Source organism: Trachypithecus francoisi, unplaced genomic scaffold (assembly GCF_009764315.1).
Source record: "Trachypithecus francoisi isolate TF-2019V2 unplaced genomic scaffold, Tfra_2.0 Lachesis_group1, whole genome shotgun sequence".
Classification (NCBI taxonomy): Eukaryota; Metazoa; Chordata; class Mammalia; order Primates; family Cercopithecidae; genus Trachypithecus; species Trachypithecus francoisi.
In genome coordinates, this window is record NW_022681454.1 from 177,137,241 (window position 1) to 177,144,587 (window position 7,347).

The window sequence follows — 7,347 nt, forward strand, 5'->3', positions numbered from 1 at the left end:
AAACCAATCCTGACAGCGTTTTGATCTGGGATTCTCAGCCTCCAGAACCGTGAGAAGATACATTTCTGTCATTTAAGGCACCTGTCTGTGGTATTTCACGGTGGCCGCCCAAACAGACTCACACAGCTCCTGATGCACTTTTCTTTCCTTGGCTATTTTTTTAAATGTTGCTATAGGCCGGAAGCAGTGACTCACACCTGTAATCCCAGCACTTTGGGAGGCTGAAGCAGGTGGATCACCAGAGACCAGGAGTTCGAAGCCAGCCTGGCCAACATGGTGAAACCCCGTCTCTACTAAAAATACAAAAATTAGCTGGACATGGTGATGGGCACCTGTAATCTCAGCTACTCGGGAGGCCGAGGCAGGAGAATTGCTTGAGCCTGGGAGGCGGGGTTTGCAGTGAGCTGAGACTATGCCATTGCACTCCAGCCAGGGAGACAGAGCAAGACTCTGTCAAAAAGAAAAAAAAAAAAAATGTGTTGCTATAGTTTGAATGTTCTGTACCCTCCAAAACATATGCTGAAATGCAATCCCCAATGCAACAGTATTGAGAGGTGTGGCATTTGGGAGGTGATTGAGGCATGAGGGCTCTGCCATCATGAATGAGATTAGGTGCTCTTATAAAAGGGCTTGATGGAGGAAGTTCAATTCTGTTGCCTTCCTCCCCTCTCGAGGAGGTAGCATGAAGGCGCCATCTTGGAAGCAGAGACTAGACTCTCAGCAGACACGGAGTGCCAGCACCTTGTCTTGGACTTCTCAGTCTCCAGAACTGTGAGAAATACATGTCTGTTTTTACTATAATTATCCAGTCTTAGGTATTTCGTTATAGCAGCACAACATGGACTAAGTAAATGCCTTTTCAGTTTTTCTGTTTGATACAAAGAAGAGAGCTCCAGCAGGCACAGTTCCTTCTTTTTAATTTCTTCAATTAATGAGGTGCTAGTTTCCCGTTTCTCTAATTGAAACCATTTTTCTACCTTTCACTAGTGTAACACATAATTGCCTCACATTTGAAGAATGGCTAGATGGGAACAAACAATTACAATATTTTTTTCAAAACGTAAATGATTTTACTGGATTTTCATACTATAAGAGGAAATTTTTTAAGAAATATATTATATGTTTATTGCTTTTTTATTTTAAAAATCAGATAATACAGAAACCTAGAGAAGGAAATAAAAATACATTTTCTACTACACAGCTTTTTTACTTTCTAAAAATGCAGTGGTAGGTTGTGTGCAGTTGTATAGGTGGCTTTAGTGTGTTATAGCTCTATATGGTGAATATCTTTCCAAGTCATTAAATATGGAGCATTATTTTAAATGGTTGCATAGTATTCTATTTTATAAATTCTCATAATTCATGTAACCAATCTGTCATTTTTACACACTTTAGAAGCTGTGAAGTCAAATGACCTTTGACTGACATTTCTGCACACTTAGCCAACTGTTTCCTGGGACGTATTCATCCTAGAAGAGGGATGCGTTCAATAACCCTTTAACACATGTGTTGGCTTCTAACGCACAGCTGGAATGAACACTGGAGACAGAACAATGATCTCAAAGACAGACATGGTCCCTCCTCGAGGTTTTGAGTCCAGTGGTATGAAACAAGGTGCTAAAGTGTGATGAGTGTTTTCTGGGGAAATACAGAGCATTTTGGTTAAAAGGAAATGTAGTTTTTTTTTCTTTAGAGACAAAGTCTCCATCATAGTGCACCATAACCTCAGCTCCTGGGCTCAAGCAATCCTCCCATCTCAGCCTCCAGAGTAGCTGGGTCTACAAGCATGTGCTACCATGTCAGCTAACTTTTTTTATTTTTTAAATTTTTTGTTGAAATGGAGTCTGGCTATGTTGCCTGGGCCTGTCTCAAACTCCTGGCCTCAAGCAATCCTCCTGCCTCAGCCTTCCAAAGTGCCGGGATTACAGGCATGAGCCACTGCGCCTGGCCAGTGCACTTTTAAAAAGGCTCTTGCAGGTGGGGCACAGTGGCCCATGCCTGTAATCCCAGCGCTTTGGGAGGCTGAGGCAGGAGGATCACTTGAGCTCAGGAGTTTGAGTCCAGCCTGGGCAAGGTGGTGAGACCCCGACTCTATAAGAAAATAAATAAATAATGCTTTTCCTTGTTCTTAGCTAGTTGTTCCTCCAGAAACTTTGTGTTCATATGTGTACTCCCTCCAGCCACTATGGAAGCACCCGTGCCCTAGGTCTTTTTTTTTTTTGAGACGGAGTCTCGCTCTGTCGCCCAGGCTGGAGTGCAGTGGCCAGATCTCAGCTCACTGCAAGCTCCGCCTCCCGGGTTTATGCCATTCTCCTGCCTCAGCCTCCCGAGTAGCTGGGACTACAGGCGCCCACCACCTCGCCCGGCTAGTTTTTTTTTTTTTTTTTTTTTGTATTTTTTAGTAGAGACGGGGTTTCACCGTGTTAGTTAGGATGGTCTTGATCTCCTGACCTCGTGATCCGCCCGTCTCGGCCTCCCAAAGTGCTGGGATTACAGGCTTGAGCCACCGCGCCCGGCCTCCTTGCCCCAGGTCTTTAGGCAACCTGCGAACTTACGTTGTTTCATCTTCTGGCCAATCCAAAAGCCAGCATTCTCATTGCGGTGTAATAGCATCTCATTATTCAGCTACGTAAGGTTATTTTTCTATTGCCCTGAGCATTTGTAAGAAAACCCTAATTGCATTCCAAAATGCAGTTCACTTTCTGAAATCATACACAAGACTTCACTTGTGTATGATTTTCAAATCACGTGAAGACTTGTGTATGATTTCAAAATGCTAATTGCTTAATTTCCCAAAGGTATGCTTAAATGTCATACCCCCAGCAAATTGTTCAGCAGCTGAAATTGGTCCCTGGTAGCCTTTGTCTAAACCTCCCTGATTTCACTATGCTCCATGGCATCCAGCCCTCATGTTTCCTCCCACCCATGCAGGGACTGCTTCCTGTGCTACTCCCGCTGCGTACTTCCCATCCCTGCATCTGAGAGTTTGCAGAGGTCTCTGCTGCGCCCCGGACCTCTTCTCACGAAGGATAGCCATTCTTTACTTTCTGTACAAAGTGCGTCCCTGTGGAAGGCTCTGGGTGGGTGGAAAAATGGAATGAAAAGGATAAAGGGCTTTTTTTGTTTGTTTGATTTTTGAGATGGAATATCACTCTTGTTGCCCAGGCTAGAGTGCAATGGCATAATCTTGACTCACTGCAACCTCCACCTCCCAGGTTCAAGCGATTCTCCTGCCTCAGCCTCCCGCGTAGCTGGGATTACAGTCATGCACCACCATGCCCAGTTAATTCTGTATTTTTAGTAGAGACGGAGTTTCTTCATGTTGGTCAGGCTCGTGTCCAACTCCTGACCTCAGGTGATCCACCCACCTCGGCCTGTCAAAGTGCTGGGATTACAGGCGTGAGCCACCGCGCCCAGCGGTAAAAGGTTTAAGTAGTGATCCAGTCTGGGAGAACCTGGGAAAGCTGGCAAATCCCACACCAGGTGGATGGATCCATGGCTACAGGCATATCCATCACGCAACCCTGGAAATTAGTCTCAGAAAGGAAGTGCCATTCATTCATACAATTAATATTTTTTGAGCTCCTAATCTGTGTGAGGCCTAGTATCTGAGGATATGACATGTGTTTATAGGTCTATGAAGATCATAAATTATGTATTTCAGTTATTGTTATACTAGGGGACCTGCAGACCTGGAAAGCCATTCCCAGGAGAGGGCATTGGTAGGTCCCATGAAAAGGTGAAGAAGTTCATTGCATCAGTCCTCAGGGTGACCCCCATGTGGGAAACCAGAACTGAGGGGAAGAGCACTAGGAGGTGGGGCTTTCCTTGGAATCAAGGAGACAGATGGAGGACTGACCTGAGATGACCCTGTCACCTACCTATCACCCGCTGCACGAGGCCGGCCCCTGCGCCTGTGAGGCTGCACTGTGCCACGGAGCGAGAATTTCCCCGTGGTGGGATCAGACCTCTGTCTCTGGGAAATCTGACTTTTGTATGCTATCAATATCTTTCTGTAACTATTTCCTCTTTGTTTTTCTTTGTCAATGCCCTTTTGAAAATGCCAACTTGTCTCCTTTGTACTAAAAGACACCAAGGAAAAGAACTGTGTGCGTGCTCAGGTTGGGCAGTCCGCTGGGGACAGTGGATTAGCAGAGGAATCAACACCTGTGGACGATGAGGGGTTTCATCTTTCTCACAATACCATCCATCCCTCTTCCTCCTCTTTCTCTTCCTCTTCTTCCTGCTTCCTCCTCCTCCTCTTTCTGTTTATTTTTATCTCTGGCCACCCCTTTCCAGTCCCTGTCTAGCTCAGTGACAAGCTGAGAAAGAGCCAGACCTCCTGAGACCCCATGAAGAAACAATACTGCACAGGAAGTTTGATGATGACCCCCAGGGCTGCCGCCAGGGGGAATCGACCTCCCAAAGCACAGAAGGGCTTACCGCAGCCCTTCCTGAATTCTTACACTTCCATGGGAGAATAATGTCACCCTTTGATTTAATTATAGTAGAGCTTTGTTCTTTCCATGCAAGGAGCCCTTAGCGATAGGGCCCAGTGAGAAAATATAGAGGCTGTTCTCAGTAGACCTGATAAATCCTAAGCCACATCGGAAGAACAGTGTCTCAGGTTTTTGATTCATTTCAACACAGTTCCTGTATTACTGTATTTTCCTTGTGATTTTGTGTTTTTTTTCACGGATGGTTGGGATGCTCACTCTGACAGGGAAGATTTGGGTCTTTGTCTCCATAGGAACCACACAGCATCCCGAGCCTGATATATTTATCAACGCAAAGATAAACCCATCCTGAGCAGGTGGTTTACAAGGGCAGTGCTGATGGCCGGACACATGCATTCAGGGTGCAGAGCGGGGACAAATCAAACCACGACCCCAGCGCTTGTTGTCAGCTTGGCTACACATTATTGGAATTCAGAAAAGATTCAATCATGTGCAAATTATTGTAGCTTGACAATCCCCATTATTTGTTTATGGACTTTTATTTTTAGACTTTAAAAGCGTTCCCAATGTTAACCCCTCCTGGCAGATGTATGGTAGCAATACAGTTACATGACCAGCAAGCTGACAACAGCCAGCCAGCTCCTGAAATGGTTTAAAACCCATCTCTGCTGTCACCTTCTCTCAGATCAAACCCAGAGTAAATATCCGTAGTCTTTGCTGTCTGTCACTAAAGGTCAGAACAGATACCAGATGTGGGAGGCCAATAGCATCGGCGCAGTCTGGAGCTGAAATCTGCCCTATATACCCCAAATGAGGACAAAGTCCTGTTTAAAACTTGCTAAGACCAGGCACAGTGGCTCATGCCTGTAATCCCAGCACTTTGGGAGGCTGAGGTGGGTGAATTGCTTGAGCCCAGGAGTTCAAGACCAACCTGGGCAACGTGGTGAGATCCTGTCTCTACAAAAGATGCAAAAATTAGCCAGGCGTGGAGACGTATGCTTGCAGTTCAACCCACAGGCTAAAGTGGGAGGATCACTTGAGCCCAGCAGGTTGAGGCTGCGGGGAGCTGTGACTGGGCCATTGTGTTCTAGCCTGGGCAACAGAGTGGACCCTGTGTCAAGAAAAAAAAGGCTTGCTAATTGATTTTTGAGGACCAGCAGTTGGAATCACATCCCCAAGCACAAGGAAGTAATGTCCCAGCATGAAGCAAGAAGTCAGAGGACCTGGTATACGACTGAACTTCCTAGCTGCACAGCCTCAAGCAAGTGGGCCTTCCAGAACCTCAAGTCTCCACCTGAAAGGAAGAGAAATGATCCATACTTACAGGGTTGAGGGGGTGACATCATTCACCCAACACATTTTTACCGCGTCCGAAATGTGTGCTAGAAATTGTTTTAAGCACTGTGGATACAACTGTGAACAAGACAGATACAGGCCCTGGCTTGGTGTTTAAGGTCATGTTGGTAACACTGAGACGTGAACAGACAGTATTAATGACAGTGTCATCGCTGCAGTGGGACAGGAGAAATTCAGGAGGCCACAGCCCTCAACACAGCTAGGGGTTGCAGACAGCCTTCCAGCATCAAGTCTTCCACACTGAACGCCAAAGGCTGACTCAGAGTGGCAGGCTTTTGCAGGGAAAAGTGTGCACGACGATGAGAGGGAGGGGAAAGGAGGGGAGGGCAAGGGAGGAGAGGGGAGGGGAGGCCCAGGCCTGGTGATTCTTGCCTCACCCCAGGTCAGTCCCGCCTTTACACCCAGCTTGGAGGGTAAGGCCCGGGGGAGGGTAGCTAGATGAACCTGGAGGCCACAGGCTCCCATCTCTCAAAGGCCGCATCTCCAAAAGCAGGCCAGTGAGCAGTGCCCCACAGACGAAACCAGATACATCTGCTGGTTCTGTGAGTTGGTTCAGGGACATATTTAACTATTCAGTGAATTGGTTTCTGTTAGGTCTGGAGGATATTTTTAGACAATTCAGAAGCGCTTGTCTGCTCTAAAATACCCACTGACCTGGGTAGGAAAGCAATTCAGTGGCCCTGGGGTCTTATTTAACAACTCCTCACACCTTGGACTCTATTGCTCCTACCCGTTCATGACCCCTCCTTAACCAGTCTGAGCAAGCCGTCAGGTGACCCCAGCCCCAGCCAATATCTGATGGCAACTGCACAAGAGACCCCAAGGAAAATCACCTGCACCCAGGCAGGCCACTGAACCTGAGAGATAAACATATACTGCTGTTTTAAGCCACTAGGTTTTGGGGTGAGTGTTTGCATAGAGATAAATAACCAGCACAAATGACAACCTCAAAAGTAGCTGTTAGCACTGTGGTGGCATCAGATTTGCCAAGGCTGACACTCTGCCTAAAGAAACTCTAGTGTAAGAAACTCTGGTTTTGTTTTTGGTGGTTTTCTCTTCTCTTCTCTTTTCTTTTCTGAGACGGAGTTTTGCTCTTGTCGCCCAGGCTGGAGTGCAATGGTGCGATCTCGGCTCACCACAACCTCCTTCTCCTGAGTTCAAGCAATTCTCCTCCCTCAACCTCCCAAGTAGCTGGGATTACAGGCACCTGCCACCATGCCCAGCCAATTTTTTTGTATATCTAGTAGAGACCAGGTTTCACCATGTTGGCCAGGCTGGTTTCAAACTCTGGACCTCAGGTGATCCACCCCTCTCTCCAGCCTGCCAAAGTGCTGGGATTACAGGCATGAGCCACTGTGCCCAGCCAAGAAATTATGTTTTAAAGAAATAAAGTAAGGCCTATAAAACATTGTCTTATTACAGATACAGCTTCCAAGGCACTCATAAGCATTCAGAGAGTAATGCCTATTTATCAGGAGCCCCAAAACAGAATAAAGAAGAGAGAAAGGTTAGACATAACTATCTTTTAAAGATA